This window comes from Phocoena phocoena, chromosome 7 (genome assembly GCF_963924675.1).
Source record: "Phocoena phocoena chromosome 7, mPhoPho1.1, whole genome shotgun sequence".
NCBI lineage: Eukaryota > Metazoa > Chordata > Mammalia > Artiodactyla > Phocoenidae > Phocoena > Phocoena phocoena.
In genome coordinates, this window is record NC_089225.1 from 103,228,520 (window position 1) to 103,252,910 (window position 24,391).

Here is a 24,391-nt window from a genome sequence, read left to right on the forward strand (position 1 = left end):
TTAAGATGAACTATACATTCCTGAAGCCAACACCTGTGGTCTGTTTAAAAAGAACCTCCTTCTTAGAAGGCATTAGAAAAGTAAGACTGGTAATTTAAATAACTAAAAAGTTTCATAAGAATAAATAATCCATTTGCATACAAAAGATCTCCAATAGAGGGCAATCATGACAATATTGGCAGGCTAATTTCTTCTTAATAATGCTAATATATTTGGTTTTGGATTTTAGAACTGATAGATAAACAGCTTATTTTTTATTTTTTTTTTTAAACATCTTTATTGGGGTATAATTGCTTTACAATGGTGTGTTAGTTTCTGCTTTATAACAAAGTGAATCAGCTATACATATACATATGTTCCCATATGTCTTCCCTTTTGCGTCTCCCTCCCTCCCATTCTCCCCATCCCACCCCTCCAGGCTGTCACAAAGCACCGAACAGCTTATATTTTTAAAAATCATTATGAAACAGCTCTTTAAAGACATGAGGAACTTGGACAAAAAACAGGTAATAGAAGTTGGTGGAAGGAAAGGAATAACAGATTGCCCCTAAAGAAGCCAGAAACTTAATTATCACCTTTACTGAAATCCAAACACCCGGGTTCTTGTTTCAAGGAGACCTACTCACAGAATATTTTCATTACGAACCCTATGTTTGTAACTAAAGATTAAAAACTAAATATTATTTGACAAGTTTTTATATGACGACATAAAGAGTGGCTGGAGCCTGGCTGTTGACTCAAAAATTTCTGCCAGCCTCTTTTGCCTGCCAAAATATAGCTTCAATAAGCACACATAAATTTTATTTTTAATAAATAACCACAAAACGATTTCATAAACAGACTAAACTGTGGATAATTGTAGCTTACAATGAATATGTGTTACAGTTTCAGTAAATAGAAGTTACACGGTCTGAAACTGGCACACCCTATCTCCATCTTATGGATTGATGGCAAACCAGCTCGTGTTGGAACAGCCCAGTGATTTTCTTGGTAAGAAGCCTACATCCTAACTACTTAGGCTTCTGCCTTCTTGCAGTAGCCCTCCTGTTTGTCTCTGCAGACATTAGATTTTGGAGTTCTGAGAATTTAAAAGGATAGCTGAGGTCTCCACGTGGTGTCCCCAAAGGGTCTTCGTGGTAAGAAAAGTTCTTTATGTCCTGACCAAAATGTAGACACCTATGATGGTTTAAAATGAATAAATAAAGTGCACTTGGAGGGAATAAATACTGATGTGATGAGAAGGCACCAGTGAGAATAAACTGTTCTTTCTAACTAACTTTTCTTAGAATTTATGTGTTCTTTTTACTCAAAGGATCCTTTTGGAAGAGTGGATTACGTATTCCTCTGCCCGCAGCTTTTTTTTTTTTTTTTTTTTTTTATGGTAAGTAAATCAGCTAATTTCTTAAGGAAAAAAGCAGCTTATTGAAAACTTAATGAATGTTTTCTTTTTCACCTTTAGAAATCAGCTTTATTTTTAAGCTTCCTTGACCACAAGTGTGCTTTGATGAACTTCCCTCCCACTCTTGGGAAGAGTTCCACGTTCCTCACACTCCCAGCTCTGCGTCTCCAAATTCACTTCACATTGACCCCAGGAAACATAGAGAGAGAAAAGTCAAAGGGAGGAATTTTTTTTTAAACATTTTGAGCTTCCTTTTGAAGATGAGGAAAGAGAGTTTTATCTCTAGTAAAAACAGGCCCTTTTGTGGAAAAAAAAAAAGTGATGATTGATCAAACAGCATTTAGAATTCCAGGCATGCCAAGATATGGCTGGGTTAAATGGGGGAGATGACCCAAAGACCCCACGCTGTTTGAAAATAAATAAAATAACTCTGGCAACATGTTCTGCATTCCTATTTGTACTCGACAATCTTACATGTTTTACATTCTACCTGTGGCCACCTTTCACTCATTTCTTAGCTCACAGTTGGATTCATTCAGCTACAGTTTACTGAGAACCTCCTTATGGAATGTACGAAACTAGGAACTAGGATGGATGGAGCAGGGCATGCGGTGGGGAGGGGAGATGGAGTAAGATGGTGGCATTGACAGCAAAAAGTGCCCAGCCTAAGGACACAGAACAGAGTAGAGCTGTGGATTAAGTGCCCCATGAGCTCAGGGAGAGAGTGACTCATGCTGCCTCAGCTTGATCTCCATCAGGAGGAATGCCTTGTGGTGTTTTGTGACCTATGAAACATTGGCAGCCTGCAGTGCTGCCTCACAATTCTGTTATGCTCTTCAGCGCGGCCAAGGTTAGATTTCTTGTGGTAAGTTCAGTCCTCCTCCTGTCTGCATCCTTCACAACCCAACCAAACACCCAGCAGTGTTTCTTGAAGCAAACTCTCACTCAACTTCAGTTAGCCAGTTGTTTTATTCCTCACTCGAAATTAAATTTAACTCTCTCTCTACCTTGTTAAGCAGTTATGTGTAGAAAGCTGTGGAGGATACAAAGATGCCGGGTCTCTTTTTCTTCAAAAAGCTTATAATCCAGTGAGAAAGTTAGACATGTAAAACTCTAACTGGGAAAAAAAGTGCTGTAGTAGAGGTGCAAGTAAAATGCTGTGAGCACTTAAAAACATAGGGGTGAGTTTGAGTTTGACGGGATCACAGAAGTTTTCACAAAGGTTCTGTCATGTAAACTGAACCAAGAGGCATGGACACCTTTCATGGAGCTCCAAGGAACAGTGACAGCCAAGGACTAAAGATGTATGGGTAGGTGGCTAAGAGTGTCACCAGAACAAAGCTACACAGAGGAAGAGATTAAGAGCTACTGATTCATGCCAGGTTGAATCTAAAACAAGAATTAAAGGTACTCTGAGCATTTTGAAGTTTTCTTAAGAAAAAGTGGACTTACACTGACCTGTGATTGAGAAGTGTACCTCTGGAAGCAGTGAGGAGAGAGATCAAATCAGGAGCTAGAATGGACCCATGTCAATGACACACTTATAGAGGGAATAAAGACTGTAAGATAAGAGGCCGTTATACAGTCAAAAATAAATATTTTCCTGTGTGAATGAACAAGTCTCCACCATCACATCTCAACCCTCCTGCCACCTTTCCTTTTCAACAATCAGACGAACGACCAAAGAAATCAGATGTTAACCGAATAAGACATTCTCTATTGGGAACTGTGCTGTTCAATAGAGCCTCCTGCAGGAATGGATGTTGAACACTTTAAACGTGACCACCGTGACTCAATAATTGAATTTTTATTTTATTCAATTTTAATTGAATTTCCATCGTCCCATGTGGCTTACGCCTCCATATTGGACGGTGCAATTCTAGAGAATAAAACTTTACTGAGTTAGGAGAGTCAAAGAATTTTTGACTCTGCTGGATTTTAAAGATGGTATCTACCTACCTATCAAAAGCCCCACATTAAGGATAATAAGATGCAGTGCTTATATTTAGCTCAGGCATGACAAAACATCAAAAACATTGTCATTTCCAAAATGGATCCCTTTGAGTTACTCAGAAGGACCATCTTTACTTGAATAGCCTATGTATGGTACATAAGATCATGAAAATCAGCAAGAAGTTGACTAGTTCTCTCTGACTTCACAGAGAAAAGGATCTGCCTCCTGACTAAACATTTTCCAGTGAAGGTTTCCTTGTGAGTAGACACCCCATTGTAACTGAAGCACAGCAGGATGGGATGACCACGGTGTGTAGTTAAATGTTTTTGTAAGTTGATTTGTGGTACTAACTTCCTGGATCATGGAAATAATTTTGTTCAATATTTTTTTCTCTGTGGGTTTGGAGTCAAGAATTACAAGTTTCTTAAACTTTAACTTTGAGTGTTCCATGTAGTTATTTCAAGAAAACTCTTTCACAATTTTCTTGGTAACTGATTTCTTGTTACATGAGTTCAGATATGCTATGTGTCATGGCTTCCAGTCAACTATCAGGACACATGACCTTTTTAACACTTCAGTCCTTAGCACCTCTTGTGGGACACTGTAGTAGACTGGGTAAAATCAGCACTAGATAATTTTGCTAATCTCTTGAACAAAATATACTAGAGAAGCATTGGAAGAAATTTTCTAATAGGAAGATTTTGAAGTAACACTTTATTTCTACATTGATTATTTCCAGTGGAACAAGTGTTTAGAAGATGGCTATAATAATCTGATAACCTTTAAAAATAGGACAGATTACCTTGAAACCATAATTTTAAAAATAGAGTGCCAAAAGTCACAAAGATGAAATAGTGTTTTTCAAACTGTGGGTTACCAAGTAGTTCAGGAAATCAATGTAGTAGATTAGAGCCAAATTTAAATATTAGAATAGGATAGAATAGGGTAGGGTAGGACTGGATGAAATGGAATGGAATATGATACAATGCAATACAAAAATATCAGTGTACATCACACCTACTGAGGGAAGGAAAATGCTGTGTCATAAAACTGTCAGTTGTGCTTGTGTGTGTTCTCAGTTCTGATAAAAAGAAATGCTTTTACAGAACATTACTGTACAGAGACCTTGAAAGCCACTGATTACCAGATGACAGGACTTGAAGTTTCCTGCTGAATGTATTGTTCCATGTGACAAATGTTTATTAAACATCTATTCTATGCCTGATATTGGATTCAGTTTTGAGAACATATAGCTAAATACATGCTCACTTCTCTCAAATAATATACCATCTAGCAATATACACATCCAAATAATTATAATACAATAACTACAATAGATGTATGAAGAGTTATGTTGGGAACATGGCAGAGGGAAACTCCTGCATGTGATGGAAATCAGACAGGAGCTGTGAGGAAAGCTTCACAGAGGAGCACTGGATCTGTCCTTGAATAGTAGGTAGCTTGGAAGGACAGAGAAGGGCATTCTAAGAAGGCAGACTATAATACATTGTTGTATCTTAAGGTTGACATGTGAAATATATTTTGCCTACAGTCTGGGATGGTACTCAAATTTCACCGCACAGCTTGGTCATTTAATACAGACTGCCTTCAAACCTAGAGGTATAGTGAAAGTTGAGATATTTTATTCTTGTTACTTTTGAATTGTTAATAAGATGTTAGTGTTTGATTTACATCTTAAAACCTATCACTTTTTTTTTTTTTGATGTTGGGGGTAGGAGTTTTATTAATTAATTAATTTATTTTTGCTGTGTTGGGTCTTCGTTTCTGTGCGAGGGCTTTCTCTAGTGTGGCAAGCGGGGGCCACTCTTCATCTCGGTGCACGGGCCTCTCACTATCGCAGCCTCTCCCGCTGCAGAGCATAGGCTCCAGAAGCACAGGCTCAGCAGTTGTGCCTCACGGGCCTAGTTGCTCCACGGCATGTGGGATCCTCCCAGACCTGGGCTCGTACTCGTGTCCCCTGCCTTAGCAGGCAGATTCTCAACCACTGAGTCACCAGGGAAGCCCAAAACCTATCACTTTTGAGAGCAAAGTTTTTCAGATGGAAGAGTTCATCTCAAATGGGTCAAAAGTTATACTTCCTAGGGAAGCAAACAAAAGTTATTTGCATAGTAACAGGGTTTAGACAGACATATATTGCTCAAACTCCTGTCTTTTGGAGGTTTAAGCAAAACATATTTATTAGAAAATAAAATAGTGCGTAATAAAAAAATCAAGAAAATTAAGTCATGCTTTTGCATACTTATTAACAGTTATAGGACATACGTCATTTAACTTAATTTCACACTTATAAGATTTATGTTATATTGGGTGTTGGGTAGAAACTGAGGTCCAGAACCAGGCGTGTGTGTCATGAATAACGACACAAAAGGCTTTTGGAGCCAATTTAGACAGAATGCGTGTGCTTTATAAGCATGAATTATAGAGAGCCAAAGCACTACTCCAAAATAAAACTTTTCACCACTGCTTTTTCTTGGCATCATTTACATTTGAGTGTGAATATATTTAGTATTTATTTTGAATTGATTTCCTCTTTTTTTCCTTTTACATGATATCTAACAGTATTTCAAATAGTATTTCAACTCACAGGTACTAAATGATACAGCAGAATCTAACAGAACTTTACATATTAAGAAAGACAATTGCTAAAAAGAGATCAATGATAAATTTTATTTGGTAAATCACGTTAGTCATTCCAAATGTAGTGTATATGTGTGTGTGCATTTGTATGTGTATTCTTTCTTTAAGAAGAAAAAAGAATCTTTCAATTACTTTTAAAATAATCTCAAAGAATAAAAATAACCCTCGTATTTTAGATTTCATAAGTTCCACGGGAATTGCCATTGTAAAAATTTTCATATGACCTTGAGGTATATGACCTTACTCTCCAAAAAGTGAACATTTTTTTAATAATGACTTAATGACTTTGATTTGAAATGAAAAATAAATAATATTTCCAAGCTTTAACATAGCACAGTTTTAAAACAAAACTAAACCTTTCTCCTGAGGTACCCATTAAATTTTTCAGGTCTTGGAAGGGAGAAGCACAGTAATTACAATTGCAGGCTCTACCTAAGACTTAAAAGTCAAGGAAACCCGAAAGAACCATAACTTTTAAAGCAGTTCTTAAGGGTTTTCCAGAATAGGAAAAGTGATTATGAGTTAGCTGTGTTTGGGTTTGCTTTTCATCCTGCGGGAGTGAAAGTTAGACGGATAATATATGTATCTTGGAGTAAAAGCTGCAGCTCCTTTCCCCAGCTGCCTGCATGCTGTAATGTCAGATTTTTCAAATTCTTCTCTACCTTGGAGGAATCAGATATTTCCAGGAGCGCCCAGATGGGTGATTTTCTTTCCAGTGGGACTTCAACTGTCTACCTGTTTACAAAGCAGACGCTCTGTAATTTAACCCCACCACAAAAGACAATCATTATGATTAAATCAGGCACTGATGTAACAAGGTACACCTAATAAGCACTTCTGCTCATCAGGTCTTGCACAAACAACATTCTTTCATTGTGCAACTTGTAAAATAACTTTTGCGTCCTGTTGCAGACTCCAGCACCAGGTGCTAAGTGCTGACTCTTGACTGACTTTTCACCTAAAAGCAGAAAAGACACCTCTCCATCCTAGAAGCTGTGACCTCGGTCCATGTAACCTATATGGAAGCTGGAAAGGGAGACAGTTTTCCCACTGTTTGCACTCTTTTGGTGTACTGCATGACTGAGCAGGATATGTGTCTCAAAGCACATGGCAAAAAGAATGTGCCTCAGAGAACATAACTTTTTCCAAACTCAGTTGGTTTCCCCAGTTTTTAAATTTCCTCCCCCTTAGACTCTTATTCGAACAGACACATGCACAAGCACACACACACACACACACACACCACACACACACACACACACACACACACACATGCAATTTAAAGAAAGCAAGGGAAAACCAGAAGGGTCTTGTGGAAGGAGAACAAAGGAAAACAAAGCTTTAAAAAGAGAAAGAGAAGTACATGTTATAAAGGAACATAACCAAGGGTAAGAAAGAAACCTAGAGAAGAGGAAAAGTGATTTTCAGCTCTGTAAAAAGGAACATATTCCATAGGAGAAAAAAACACCCAGCAGAATTGCAGTTCCTGTGTGGACTTATAAAGTATTATTTCCTTTCAAGCCCAAAGTTGGAATATGTGGATCAGCTTCTCCTGTCTCTGTCCAGTGTCTTGGCTATTTCTGTGCCTTTGTCACTGTATCTCACCTTTTCATTCTTTTTTTTTAATCTCCCTCCTTCTCAGAAGGTAAATAGAAGGTGGCCCTTCCATAAAAGACTATTATACCTTCTGGGTTGAAGAATGTGGAAGAACTAGTCAGGAATTCTAAACAGTCAAGCAGCGTTAGGCTGGGCAAAGCTGTTGTCTGGAGGAGGGAAACTGAGTGAGCCTGGACATGGGAATAATGAAGCTGATGTCCTCAGAAATCACTGCAGTTCATACTTTCCACTTAAGGACAACTCACAGCTCAAAAACAAACTGATAGAGTCACAAAGGCACAATAAGGGCTTCTAGTTTGTTGCTTACTTAGAGAACGTGTTTTGATGTGCTCCTTCCACCCATCCCAGGCTTTGGGACAGTAGGAGTGGTCCCTCTCCCAGAGTTGTTTCAAATCCTGCCTCTGCCAGCAGACCTCACAGCTGCACCCACCACATATTATATGATACACTCATGCAGTAGCTCACATAGGAATACACTTCTCTCCAAGTGTTGTTTTGCTGTCATTTCTGGAGTAGAAAGGAATTATGATATAAAGATATGACAGAGATCCCCAAGATTTATATGAGAAAAGAGAAACCAGAAACCCAAAAAAGCTGCTTTTATATATAAAGACCAGTGATAGATAGGTAGATATATTAGATGGATGGATGCATAGATAGATAGATTATTAGATAGGTAGATAAATAGATAGATAGATAGATGAGAGAGAGAGATCTTCTTGTTTTCCCATCTTGCCTTTTGTAAATCCCTGTGACTGTTTTTGCTTGCATATGTCTTTTTACACAAAGGTAATATTTACGACTCACCATCAAAAAGTTACCCATAATAAATTACCTAAGGACTATTATAGATTTTCAGTGAACAAATCATGATCCAGCTTTTGATCCAGCTTTTGAACTCCTTTGATCTCATCAAGGAGAAGAAGCAAATACATCCACAGGCACTTAAACCCTAATCCTAACCTGATTTACATGTGGTCCCCAACTTTTAAAGAGCATCTGCCCTGACATGAAATCTCGTATTCCTTCCTCAAATTTCAACACTCCTTCCTCTGGCCTAGTTATCAAGAAGAGCTGTCCTATGGACGACGCTGATGCTAATAATAATGGAGGTGATGATGGTGGTGGCGATGATGACAGGATCATCGCCAACAACTGCTGAGAGTTACTATTTGGCAGGCATTAAGCTAAGCATGTTTCAACTTTTATAACAACCCCAATGAGGTAAGACCTATCCCCATTTCACAGGTGAGGAAACTGAAACACATATTAGGCAAATATCATACTCAAATCCACATGCTAGTAAGTGACAGAGCCCCAGCTTGAACCCAGACAGTCCAACTTCAGAACTTGTGCCATTAACCCTAACTCTCTCCTGCCTCCCATGATGTCCGTGCACGTCCTGAATCACTGAGAGTCTGGACTCGTCTACAAGATGCTCAGGCCAGGCACAGTGGGGGTGGCCATGCAAGTACCTAAGTGTGCATATGTACTCAGCTTACTACATTTGGGCAAATTTAGAGCCAATTCCTACACAATTGATTGGGTTATGGAACGATCCAAAAACGTAAGGGGCCAAAACAGGCAAACTGTTTCACAGTCTGGCTGTTCCTTTCACACAGACAAAGCCAGAATCCCTGTGAGCAAGGCCAGTTCTGTGGCAATGTGAAGAACACAGGCATCTCCTATATTCTTCACCCTCCCAACCAAGGCACCCAAAATATGCACAATCAAAGCCATCCATTTGTGCTCTGATACCTCACCTGAGACCTGAAATAAAATGTAAATGCAATATACACACAGGGAACTGAAGCAAGAGGCAGAAATATTTTTAAAGAGTTCTAGAAAGATCCAAGGTTCACAGTACCCCTAACTCCCGCCACTGCTGCCATATGCACACAAAAATGCAAGTGCGTGCACGCACACACACACACACACACACACACACACACACACACCCTACAGTGAGCCACCCGAATGTCAGGCAGAAACAGTAGAGAGCAGTAGGAAAAAAATAGAAGGAAATGCTTAAAATGAGCAATAAAGATAGGAGGAAAAAACTCTTTCATTCATTCTATACTGTACTCATTCATTCAATAAATATGAATTGAGCATCAAGCCTTACGGATGTAAGTTAAGGAACTGCCAGTCTAGTGCAAGAGATATACACATAAACAAATGACAAAGTAGAGAAAATTCACCACCTTTTTAAATCAACCTTTTTAGTAAATAACTGTGTGTAACTACATGTCTTTGAATGGTTTTGAAACAAAGCCTATCTTATACAAGGATTAGCTGTTATTCTGGTTCCACATATGTCCCTTCCCCTTCATAACTGGGTAGTCAATGATTAAAAATGGCTAATTTCAAGTATCAATAAATCTTGGCTTCACATTTAATTTCTTTACCTAATTTTTTGGCTCACTTCCTGAATTTTAAACATCCATCATCTGACTTCACACATGCTTTCAAGTAACTTCAATTAATGTATATGGTGTAGTATGAGAGGAACGTGTTATAACATGTACAAGACCGGTTCTTTCTCCAAAGAATTTTAAACTTGTTTATGGTAATAAGACAGGCATACAAATAACTTTATCACAGAAGTGGTGCAAATTATTGTGAAAGTTAGAAAGGTAAAACTGGCTACATGTAGTTGAAGGAATTCAGAAGGATAGCTTTTCTTGTAATTTAACTTGAAATCTTTGAGTGATTTCTTTTTTTAAAGGGAGGGAATAAAAATTAAATTCATTAAAGTTCACAAATCTTTAAAAAACAAGATAGTATTCAATAACCCTTATGTCTGAAGACCTCAGCATTTGCTTATGTTTAAGAAGTTGATAGACCTAACCAGAACCTTTTGGGGGCTTATGAGTTTGTCATTGGTAATGCCCACACTTGAGCTGTAGCTTCAGGTATGGTTTGATCCAGGGGCTCAAATAAAGTCCTGGAGTTGAAATTTCTCCATCTCTTGACTGTGCCTCCTACTGTGTTGACTTAATTTTCAGGCTCCTTGTGGTGACTACTGACAACTCCAAGCTCATGCTCTCCCATGTTCAATCCAACAGAGAAGAGAAAATGTTTCTTCCCAAGAGCTCCTGCATATTCCCTGATTCACTCCTTTCTGCCTCTGCAATACTCATTGTGGTTAAGGTGCTTTGATGCACTGAATGGCCAAGCTTGAGTCATAGACTCCACTCCTGGCATCAGATATGACAGCCTAACTGAATCAAATAGACAGAGTAGAAGAAGATGGTCAGCAAAGAGAAGGAAAGAGCACATGTTGCTGGACACCTCAAACAAATATCCTCTACACACACTTCATTCTTCTAAATGAATATGCATAACGCTTACATTCCAATCACACAAGAAGCAACATCCATGAGGAATATAGAAACTAAATTATATAATTGTGGTTTTTGAACTAAAACCTCTACACAAATAATTGATTCTTAAATCTATATTTGTCTTTGAATGAGTGATTCTACAGTCCCTCGAATCTGTGTTCTTCTCAGATATAAACTCTGAATCTTTAATCCCTCCTCCTGAATTCGCTTGTGCATTTTGCTCTCATTCACAGGGCTTCCATTGATGAGACAGGACTTCCGAAGAGAAAATAAGTGCTGACTCTCCAATCAAATGTGAGTTAAAAAAAAGTAGAGAGAAATGGCATCCCTTAAACCTATCAACATGTTGAAGCTAAACAGGAAAAATATGTGCAAAAGCAGGAAAGAACCAGAATACACACTGGGGGCTTGTCCATCTCAAAACTTTCTACTCAGCTGTGGAAAGTGTGTAATGGCTCTGAGAACATTGTTTAGCACCAGGGGTGGGGAGACGGAGGAAAGACCATAAATGCATATTAATGAATTTATCCCATGCAAATCATGCTTCTAGCTAATGGAATAGTAAACCATGACCAACACTCTGCAAACACAACTATTAAACGCACTCAAACACCCCGTCAAAACATACACACTTCTCGTCATCTGCCTTTTCAGATAATTATCATTACACTTTTAGAACAAGTCTGTGTGTATAGGCTTTTTACTTTAGGTTGATTCAACTTCTCTTTGGAAGTAAGTGGAATTATACATGAACCAAAGCTTACTGTCAGGAAAATATAAGATTCTTAATAAATGTTTTATTTGTTGAATTAACAATAATGGTTAATGGGGTACATGTTGCCCCACTTGAGTGGGGCACATCATAATTTTAACAAGACCCTGTAGGAGCCCTTCTGCAGACAAGGCAATGACTCAAAGGGATGACTATTATTAGGAATTCCAGACATCACAGTAGATGCCAAGGGGAGAATTGTCTTAGCTTATGCTCTATTGGGGAACTTCGTGGTTTCACTGTTTATCTTCCCAACAAGTAGAATGGGTTTCACCTACATTAAATCTACTTATAACAAATTAACAACCTCTGAAGTAAGTCTTGTCAAATCCAGCAGCCTCATCCAAATTAGATTGATTTTCTAAATACAATTCGTTTTCTGGCAAAATGAGTTCACTCATAAAAAATGATACCTAAGACCTCATACATGATTAAGAAGTTTTAAAAGAATCTTAAAACATGTCTGATGAAATTAAACATTTATGTGATGAAAACTCTGACATATTCGAAAGTAATGTCCAGCACTACACATTGTACAATTTGGAGTGGGAGCATGGGTAGGGGTTCCCATTCACACTGTACTTCATGTGAATGGTGGCCGCTGGAGATGTACAGTGCAGTAGAGCAGTATGTGTGTTGTTTTCTTAAAATGCACCGTGTGTATGTGTGTGTCTGTGCCTGTACATACATACACTTATCTATATCTGTATCTATCTATCTATCTATATCTCAAACTAGAGTCAGTCTTTCCGAAATTTCTCCTCTACTCAACAGATAGTAAATTGGCTTGGGATTTCCCAATGCATTTGTAATGTGGAAGTGGCCTCAATCCATTCATATCCCCCTACTGCCATTTACTGTTGATGAATTGTATTTTCAAGTTGAATTTCCCAGACACGTAAGACTTGTCTATAATTGTAAGTAATACATTTGGTTTCTTTCTGCCTATAATATATATACTAAAAGTTGGGTGTGTGTGTGAGAGAGACAGAGAGAAAGTGACAGAAAGAGAGACTCAAGTATCCATTTATCTCAAAATCATGGCAACCACAAAACTTCTTCTCCAAAATTCTTCTCCATAAACAGAGAGAAGAGGTGTCCTGCCCGTATCAGGAACCAACTATGTGAGCCTATGCAAGTCACTTTTACTTCTGAGTCTTTCTATAATTTTAAGTTGCCCATTTCATTTAAAGAGGATAAATATTTATTGTTTGGAGATGGTCTACTTGGTAGCTTCAGAAATAAACAGAATCTAACCTCAGTAGATTCAACAGCAAGAACAAGCTGTATACTGCCATCAAGACTTACAAAAGGTCACCAGCTTAAAAGAAAATTGGGAATTCTGACAGATGGTATAATATTTTCTCTTAGCTGAAGTTCATGTGAATTAATTGTAATAAAACTACCCAATTTCAAAAACAAAAACCAGGCTGGACTATAATTGGAATAACACTTAGCTAATCTGTCCAAACTGGATGTCAACCAAGTTTCCAGGGTAGAAAAGACTTATGACTGGTCACTAGTTCCCAGTATCAGTTTTCAAAATATTTCCTTAGGAAAAAAAAAAGCGGGGGGGGGGGTGCAGAATACCAATTTTGAACTTTAAAGAAAAAACCTTTGCCACATATATTCCTGGAATCTGGCTTAGTGCTGTCTCACTTTTTCCCCTTACCTGAACATTTCTGTAAAAATGGACATTGTCCAGTTAAAACGTTCCTTTCTTTGTTGTAAGCTGCCCTCATTTACCATCCCACAGAAATGAGGAGTGAGCATCTATAACAATATAGTCTTTCATATACTTAATCCTCACCACTAAAGAACTCCATTTATTCTTCCCTTATTTCCTCCTATATAGATTTTCCTATAAAATGTATATTCACACTCTCTGCTGATTTGTATCTATGGGAAATCAATGTCTTCTTTAATGCTCCAGAGACTTAAAGAAATAACCCGTTCTCAGCAGCAACAGATTGTGTTCATAGAGATAACTTACCTGTGAAATATTACTCAGCAGTCTTTTGAACCTGTTACCATCACATTTCTCTGTGGTGTACTGTGTCTTTTCTGATTAGACAGTGTTTGTAAATAAAACATCTCCACTCATAAATCAGATAAGGAAGCCGTCGGGCCTCTTGCTAAGACAGTGACAACTAGAGATATTCCAGGCATTTGTGTCAACTTCGACTCCTTCCTACTGCTTTAAAAAATCATTATGGAGATGAACGAGTTGATGTTCTGTTGTTTCTGATGTTACTGTTCTGAAGATCTCAGAGCTCATGACTTGGGAGACATTGAGCCTGGAAGGATCCAGCTGATATAACCGTCTTCTTTTTTTAACTTTTTATTTTAGATTGGAGTATAGTTGATTAACAATGTTGTGGTAGTTTCAGGTGTACAGCAAAGTGATTCTGTTATACATATACATGTATCTTTCAAACCCATGCCCCCCTGCAATGGAAGGGCTGCGTCCCAACCACTGGACCGCCAGGGAATTCCCTAACCATCTTGTTATACAGATTACAGCGCCAACATCCAAAGTGGTTAAGAGACATTTCCAGACGTAGCCAGCACCCCACAGGTAGTTAGTGCCAATATCAGGATGATAGTCGGTCTCCTGGGTCTCAGGCCACTGTTCCTGGCTTTCAAGTAATCCAGTAGCATAAATAATTTCATAATGAGTGTGTTCTTCATGTTGCTATTCATACAGAGAAAATTCTTCTCAGGGAATTGTCAGGCAAAATCATCAATAGCTTACAAAAAAGAAGAAAGAGAGAGAGAGGGGAGATTTCCCCTCTGCCCTTTGAGCAGTATCTCCTCACATACACCCACAGAGTGGGAGTTCCCATTACACAGTAGCCAGGAGGGTTGCCCAATCTCCATAAACTGCATTTTACTCCAAAAGTCTTTCTCAGTAGAGGTGTCTTGGAGAGGAGGCCATGCACTCCACGGAGGGGACAGGGAAGCCCTCAGAGATGCTCTGAGAAAGGGCTCACCTAAGGCCACCTCAAGACCGGTTCCATTCCTAGGAACCAGAACATCCGGCCACCAACAGTCCTTCCGTGGCCCATAAAACTGGCTCTTCTGCCACTCCCTTCGCCCTCCCAAGGAAAGAGCCGGGAAGAAGCTCCTGCCTCTCTCTCCATCAACCAGCCTCTCGTCCCCAGTGAGGAGGAAAGTGGCAAGAGCCTCCCTTAGGGGTGGGGGCCAGGGGAGCCTGATGGGACAACGCATGCTGCTCAGGGATCTCTTTCTGGAAACAACCTGCCCTTCAGGCAAGCCCTTTCTTCCTCCTCTAGGTGCCCCCGCCTCATAGGAAGCTTTGTCCCCCAGCTCTGCAGACTGGGACGGGGTAGGTAGATAATCAGAACTGCATTTTGGTGTTGGATCCCAGCCACATCCTATTTATAACCATAAATAAAACTCATTCCTCTCTCCTGCCCACAGAGATGATTTCTGAATCGATTCAGTCTGATGGGAGGAAACATGGAGATGGGATCGATTGGCCCCTTTAGAGGTTTAGGTGGGGACGAGTGGGGAGGAGTGACAGATCCCATGGAAACTCAGCATTCAGTAGGAATGTTAACAAAAGGAATTAAGCCAGGGTCCTTGCCTTGGGCCAAAACTAAGTGGACATTTCATCAAATTTCAGCACGGAAGAAGCTGGGTATTATTGGCCTATCTGATGAAACCATGAATAGATTCACAGAAGAGGTAAAAATAGGTACAGTTACTTAGAAAGAAGCCAGGAGAGATTCTTATGGAGTTGGGCCTGAGGCAATGTCGCACGGTGAGCAGGCCTGAAACCAGGGATCTGATCCGCCTCTAACCCAGGCTTTTCCTCCCACCCTTGAGAAGTTCTCCCTGAGGTGTTTCTCTGTGAGGTGAGGGTAAGCATTTCTGGATGAGTTTGTTTTTAAGACAATGTAAGCCCTTTGAAACAGTGAAGAACAATAAAAAATTAAAAGGATTATTACGTGGGAAAAAAAAACCCTGAGAAACAATTAAAAGACCTAGATAACTGAGCATGGTAGTATTTTCAGGTTGTTGAGCCTGAGATGAAGGGAGGACCCTGAATTGGGTAAAAGAGAGGAAGGAAGAGAACTAACTTAGGGCAGGACCAAACCAGAGTGGGAGACCCAAGGCCAGCTCAGGGCCACTGCTGGTCTTTAAATTTTTCCTTTGCCAACTAGGAAACAATGCCCCTGCCTCCAGGAAGAAAAGCTTGTGTCAAGGTGCACAGCGTGGTGAAGAGAACAGGGTTTGCATTACAGCCGCCTTTCACCCTCTTAACCAGCAATCTTGTGTGCTGCTCCACCTGCCTAACTGTACATGGCAGCCCTAGGGCAGCTCCTGGCTCTATGTGACTGGCTACCTAAGTTTCTCTGTTTTCCAGTTGCGGCCCCAGAAAGCTGGAACTGTAGTGATGCTTGCCATTCTCACATAGTTCTAAGCATTAAGTGATATACATGAAAGCACTTAGGGAAACATACACAATGACAGACATTATCATAAGACAGCCTAACCCAGGGCTCTTCAGCCGGGCAGGAGGGAGACCAAAAGGCTCAGTTCGTCATGATGAAGCTTGAGGACAGAGCACTGGGTACAAAGAGGAATAGTGTGGTGTTTCCAGAGACATGTGCTCACAGCCCCCTGAGGAATGCAAAGCCTTTCCTCTTGTTATTCTTCTAGCAGTGGGAGTCCACCGTTTGCATTCATGTTTTGTACAATTACCCAGAGGCTATGGTAACATTTTTGCATATTTAATCAATCTAATAACCAAAACCTGAGACCGTGTGCACATCACCTGTGTTAACTCTCTTCTCTCACAGCTATTCACTCATCCTCCCTTTCACAAGTCTCTCGTGCCTTCATTTTTTTTCACACATTCCTGTAATTTATTCATCTCAAGATGAACTTCTGTCTCATTTAATCATTTAACCAGACCTTTGGTGCCTATGTAATTGATTCTTCCTGGGTTTTAATTTGCATCTTTGACTCTGCCATCCTGATTTCTTTGACTATCCCTCTCTCTGTGTGACATATGTTTATGCTTTAACAGGTTTCCAATATTCTGGAAGACTTCAGAGGCCAAGGTTGAAAAATAAAAATGCTATTTTAAATAGAATCCTATTTGATTGGCCAAGCAACTGAGCGAAACCTCCAGCTTTGTGAAACAGACAACCAGGGTCATCCTTTAGTGCCCTGCTGCCCAGAGCCAACCAGGCTGGCTGCCAGGCTGACCAAAGACTGCGGGAATGAGGAATGAGGCCCATTGATCAGAAAAGGTTAGGGTTTCCTGGGACGGGATTCGATTTGATTTTGCCCCTATTCGATTTAGGGACCAACTACTTATTTTTGGATTTGCTTTCTGTGGGGGGTGGAGGGCATTGCAATGGAGAAAACATACTAAGGAATTAATAAACTGGTATGTTTGGAAAGCAGGGAACAGATAAGTCGTTCATCAATAGTGCATTCTACATTGCCTCTGGGAACAAGATTTGTGTTTTTAATTCTGTGTAGATTAAGCGTAATTGGAATTGCATACAGATTCTTATAAATTAATATCACCACGGAAAGTCCATACAATAGGAAGCAGGGAAGGGAGGCGAGCTGCTATGATTCGACTTCATGAGCCCATATGGCAACTAATCCGATAAGGTCTTTCCCAGTTCCCCACAGGGGGCCGTAACCCTGGGCTTGGGTTACGTGTGTGACTGAATTTGTGAGATCCTGCCACCGACCTGACACAATCCTTTTATTTTTATTTTCTCATTGATATAATGGGAGCCATAAGATAAAAATTATTCCTGAGTATTATTATGCAAAGGAGTTAATATTTTTAAGCACCCAGAAATTCTACCATACGACAGAGAAGTACCGAATATTATGGAGGCCACATGCATTTATTATGTTCTTCAAAGGAAAAAAAAAATATTACTCAAGTTTTAATCACAAACACAGAATCATTAAACTTGCAATGTGGATGTGTAATTTCTGCCAAAAAGAAAAAGAAAAAAAAACAAGAAAACATTCCAAGTCTTTCATTTGTTTTAATGAGCTTCAGAACCAGATATTGGCACCCAATTTTTTTTAATATGCATCCATTTTCTTATTGCTATATTTAAACAGTCTTTCAAGAAAAGTGGTCAATTCACTTCAACTGTACAATGGATTTTTAATAAACCAAGACCTTTTTATAACAGGTAGGCTGTCTTAATGTTTTCTCTTGAATCAATGAGAAAACCTAGATTCTGAGTGTACTTATGTACTGTTATGAATAATATTATTACCTCCTTTATGGTTTTATGAAATCTCAATCACTTGTGGGTATTGAAATAGTAAATGTGAACCGGACCCACTCTTTCAATAGATACGTATATCTTTGCACTTCGGGTCTTAGGCATCAAATTTCCCGTCCAGGATTCTGGGAACTCTGATTCGCACCCCCAACATGACTAAATGGCTATTTCAGTTGCTCTATGATTGCTCCTGAATCCACCACTGTGATTATTAAGTTAGTGACAAAGTGGGCCAGAGCTAAAAGGCTTGGATGTGGATATTCAGGAGATAAACTTTTTGAAGGTTAAAAAAGGCGGGGGCAGCAACTAAAGGAGGCCAGGATTCATACAAGAGAAAAAGGGAAGAGGTCCAGGCACAGGGCTCTCCCATTCTTTATGCAGTTTGTTCACTGCATAAAGATGCCAGGGAGAGTGACTGAGTGGGGGGATCCGTCTCCACTCACCATGGAGTGTGTCCAGGAGCACGGCTGCATCCACCTGGAAGAGGTGTCTTTCTCCATCACGCAAAGGCTTCTAAATCCACACTTAGAAGAAGGTAGGCAGGTTCCAGTCTTGATCCCTGGGGCACATGCAGAGGACTTTAGTCTAGGGGTGTTGACTCTAAGTAAGGGAATAGTCCAAAGTTACAGCAAAGGCAGTGCTTCAAAGAGTGCTAATCACTGCTGGGCCCAGAGCTTGAGTGATGAAATTAGACGGAAAAGAGAAAATGGAGCGTGGTGAGAAAAGTATTTCTTGGTTGGACAGAACTAGAGACAGCAATAAAGCATACATACATATTCAGAGAACAAGGCCAGGGTAGCTGAATGGGGCTTACTTACAAAGAAGATGTCAAAAAATATTTGAGAGAAGAATATACGTGCAGGAACGTCTTAGTGATCTGGCCCCAATAGGCAAACATCTGTTCTTTCTAAGTCCTCTCATCTGGCTGAGTCTCTTAAAGGGCCCTAGATTAGGTGGAAGTGAGTAGGACTCAGAGATAGAAGTGCAAGACTGAAAGGCCTAGGCTCTGTATGTGAAGGGAAAGGACGGTTTTTTTCCTTTTGTGCTCACAAAGGAACATAAGAGCCACAGAACAGGATCATAATGGAACAAGCCACCATGAGCTGCTGGCCTAAGGCTCTTTCAAATTCCTCTTCCTCTGGGCAAGATTAATTCCATAATCTAGTAGCTTGACAGAAACTATAGGAGTGTGGAGCGGGCAGGAGCTGCTGGTGGAGAGAATGTTCTCAGTTCCAATGATTCAAGCACATAAGGTCAGGAAGCCAATTGCCCATTGTTGAGAAGAAACAGATAGTGACACGGACAGGAAGATGGATAGAGCTAGTAACCAGCTGCAGATGAGAAAACCCTCCATTAAAAATAATAGTGAAATTCTCCGGTGCCATGCCTACTGAGCAGGAGGTCACTCTTTGTGCTAAAGTGATTCCGCTGATATTTTAAAATGTTTTCCTTTTAGTCTGCTTTGGAAATTTGGAATTGTGTGTTATAGATTCAATTTAATTTTTCTCTTAAATTTCTAGTCAGTTGTCCCAATACTATTTATTGAACCCCTTCCTTTTTTTCACTAATTTGAAATAACACTTTAAAAATATATACTAAATAAATTCACAGGATTGTTTTTGTTAAAAAATAACAATAATAATAGTGAAATTCAAAACATCTTTGGACAGGATCTAGCATACAAATTGTTGCAGGCAGTTCTGGAAGGGACAGGGAAAGGAATCAAGATAGAAATTATTACTCAGTAGAAGAAAAATAGACATTCACCAGATAGTCCTATACCCTAACGTTCAACTTTTGCCTGTATATAGATGCACACATGACAATGAAATATGATAAAATATGATAATAAAATAGTAAAATGTCTGATTTCTCCCATATTCCCACTTGAAATACTATACCCTTCTGGATAACAATGTGCTCTGATAGAACCCCTCTCTGTGTTGAACTGTGTCTCCCAAAAAGATAACTAGGAGAAAGACATAGAATATATTGTCCTCACAGCCCTCAGAAGGAAACACCTTGTCAACCCCTTGATGGTTATCTTACACATGATACAAACAAAAACCTAACCATGCAAGATAAGACTGATAAATTATACTATATTAAAATTAAGAATTAATTTATTAAAAATGAATTAACCTCAATTCATCAATTAATTAAGAGATTACAAAGGCAACACACATTGAAGGAAAAGGTTTTTATAATATTTTGTGTCCAAAATATTTTTTAATGTCTACAAATTAATAAGAAAATTTAACAACCCAAGAGAAAAATGAGCAAATACATGAATGAGCATTTCACACTAGGATATCCAAGTGCTCAATAAACAGAAAGGAAAGGATGGTAAAGACAGTTATTAGGCTGGAAATGCAAATTAAAACTACAGTGAGATAACACCACACACCCACAACAAAGGGTAAAGTTAAGAAGGAGGAAAACGTGTGACAACTAAAACGTTTAAACACTGGTGGTGAGACTATAAGCTGGTACAACTGGTTTGGAAAATAATATCTACTAAAACTGAAGATATATCCTAAAACCCTCCAATTCAATCCCTAGGAACATACTCATAAGAAATGCATGCACGGGTACAGCAAAAGACTGTTACAAGAATGCTTATAGCATCTCGATCCCTAATAGCTCAAATCAGAAACAACACTAATGTCCACCAACAGTAGAATAGATTAAAAATATTAATATATTCATGCTATGGAATGCTGAACAACAGTGGAAACAAACTATTGCTATTCACAACAGCATGCACGAATCTCACAAGTATAATATATAAAGAAATTTATCACTGCATGATTCCACTGACACAAAGCTCAGAAACTGGCAAAATGAACCCAAGGTGGTAGAAGTGAAGGTAGTTTTTACAGAAAGATGGCTACTGAATAAGCAGAGCTCAAGGAGATCCTTCTTGGCCACTAGAAATGTTCTATTTCTTCACCCAAGTAGTAGTTACATGGGTGTGTTCACTTTGAAAATTCATTGAACCATCTACTTATGACCTGTGGGCTTTTCTGCATATATGATATAGTAAATATTTTTTAAGTTTTCTTAAAAAAAAAGCTATATAATCATTATAAACTTCTGCGGTTACACTTTGCTTAGAAGTTCTTATTTAGCACTTGGAAACATTGCCACATATGTTTTATAACTGATGTGTTTGTTAACTTATGTTTATTTAGCATTTTACAATTTCTCAGAACACCATATCATATATACATCTTTGTATCTAGCACTGTGTACCCAAAGAAGTACTGATAAACATTCGTTGATAGTGACACGCTCATAAATAGACAAGCATAGATAGACATGAGAGCCATTAACATGGCCATGCATAGAAAAACATGCTTGTAGATATTCGTGACACATCCTAAACCATATACCAGTCCTTCCTCCAAAGATTAAGAGGAAGAAAAGACTATTCATTGAGTGTTTACTATGTTCCATTCACTGGAAGATTTAACATAATTACATGAATGTAACCTCTCAACCACACTTTGAAATAGGCACTGTCACTGCAGATGAGGAAAGAGATACAAATGATTTTCATTAACTTGTCCAAGATAATGTAACTACCAGCACTCAGAGTCAGAATAGTGCTGTGCATTGACTGGAAGGTGGCAAAAGATATTCCATTTCTCCTTTTCTACTTTTTTCACTGGATACAGTTTAGAAGGTCTGTCAAGCAAAGTACCTTGTCCATCCCCAGTCTCCTCCACGTGACTCAAACTAAGCAGATCGGATTCTGCCTGAAAGTTGATCCTCGAGCAAAGGGCAAAAAAGCTGGATTCATCCCAGGGGTGACATTCTTGCTTTTTTTTTTTTTTACTTCCTAGACTCCCAAAGTGAACCTGGTTCCATCAGCATTCTACTAGATTCTGTGGACAACCACACATCTTTCCAGTAAATCACTTTTCTGCTTAAGCAGGCAAAATTGGTTCCTGCGGTTGCGGACCAAGTGCCCTTAGCTGAATCAACAAGAAACATCTTAGAGTGACAAGAATGAGACCCAGGGCAGACAGGAGACTTGCTCAAGCTTCTCCGTGCAGAGCGGACGCATGTATCAGATCCCCTACTAATGCTCATGTCTTCACTTCATACTCCTTGCCAGGTGACAACTTTTGTCACTGAGTTGCTGAAACATAACTGTGGTTGTATAAAGGGTCCCTTTTATTCAGGCTTTTCTTCAGCTGCAGCTGACTTTGCCAGGTGCCATGATCTATTGGCCAGCATGCTCTAAATGCGACTTCCACAGCATTTTGACAGTTAATCGCTGATGGCTTTGCAGTGTTCTTTGTTTCATGTACCATCTTTCTCATTTGTGTGCTTGTTCCTTAATCTTTATACTCCTCCTGCTGCTCAGTGTATGGTTAGCATGCTGAGGTTGATCTGAAACCACAAATACAGGATGATTGTCTCCTGTATCCAATATTTTCATTTCAGTAGTCACTGGCCTAAGGAGAAGGGACCCCTTGTTGCTAATTAGTGTGGAGCAAAAGTGTTCTCTTTTCTGCATCCCCTTCATGAATATACCCATTTCGTAAGGACACAGAACAAAGGCCATTCTACCTGGCTTTCACCTGCGCGTCCGGAGCCTGTTGCTCCGCAACAGGAGAGGCCACAGTGAGAAGTCCGCGTATCGCAAAAAAAAAAAAAACAACTCTATTAGACATGTTCAACTCTCTATCTGATCTTTGTCCCCACTGTTAGCTCTTACGTTGAATAATCTGGAGGATGAAATGAGGCTGAAGTCTGATTGCAATCAGGAAGAAAATCCATTTATATTTGCAATTTTGAATTTATACCCAAACTTATATCACTGAGTAGAACCCAAGTAGTGTTCTAACATTCTGTATTATGTGTTTGGAATCTCTCAAACTCTATCAGACACTCAAAAATGAGCATGCAGCCACCCAAGGGTTTGAATAACAAAGTTAGAAAAGGACAGCCAAAAACAATAAATTGGCCTCCGTGGTCTGAGCCAGACCCAGCCATGTATAACTACTGAGCTGGAATAAATAAGACCTCTGTTGAAAATGGTAATAAGGATATCTAAAAAAAACTCGAAGAATAAAGTCTAGAAAAATCACAAAAGTCAGTTCTACAATTTCTAAAATATAGTATTTCTAAAACATCAAAGCATTAATTTAATAAATGATATCATGACCCATATGGAACAAAATTAAATGCTGATATAAATAAGGAAAAGTCATTTTGATTCAGCCTGAGAGCTCCTGACACTGAGACAGAATAGCTCTATGGAAAAGTGCTTTACAAAAATTTCCCCAAAAGCACCATAAAAGCAAAGGGATTGGGAACATAAGGCCACTGGTAGGCTGGGGTATACATCAAAAAGTAGCCCATCTCAAGCCTTAAATATTTTTTAAGTTTTGTGTTTGTCTTAAAATATCATGGTAGTTTTGTATTATTCTTTCATACATACCTATATGAATATTAAACTAATTTAATTATCTTTGGGACAGTTTTGAAATTTATTTTTTGATTAACTTTTAGTAAAGTGAGTATTTGGAGAAGACATGTCATACTGATCCTAAGGGTTATTGAACTCTGACATGCCACGACCTACCCGTGGAGTCACACATATCCCAGGTGAATAAGTGTAGTTTTAGAAGAATTCATGTATTTCCCAACCTAATGGCAAGCAACTACTAACTGATTATATGAATATAACATTAGGGACTACCCTAAGAGAGGCATATTCTTACAAGATTAGTTAAAGAATTGATTTGGCTGCTGTAATGGAAAGAACCAAAATAATAATGGCTTAAATAAGATACATGTTTGTTTCTTTCTTTCTCATGTAAAAAGTCTTGGCTGATGTGGTGGCCTGTGTTGAAAGCCAGGTTTCATCTGTATTGTTGTTCTGCCATCCTCAACAAGGTCCGAGGTCACTCCCCTAGTTCCTGCCATTGTGTTCACATCCCTCAGCAGGCAGTTCTCCTGCTCTAGAAGTTGCGTACATCATTTCCATCTACATTGAAAATCCCCAGAAAAGAATCACATGGCCATACTTAGCTACAAGAGAGGATGGGAAATGCAGTATTTAACAAGGTAGGTTTACACTCTCCTAAAACAAAAAGAAAAGAAGAGAGGAGAGGAAAAGAGAGGAGGGGAGGGGAGGGGAGGGGAGAAAAGAAGCTTTAAATCATAAAGGGAAATGGATATTGGATAAAAACCAGCAATTTTGGCCACACTCAGCTGAAGTTATCAGCATTATAGAAGCACTTGTTCAATATTCAGTAAAGGAGTAACAGAAATCATCTTCTATATATCGTGACCAAATATACACATATTTTGACTAATATTCTGTAG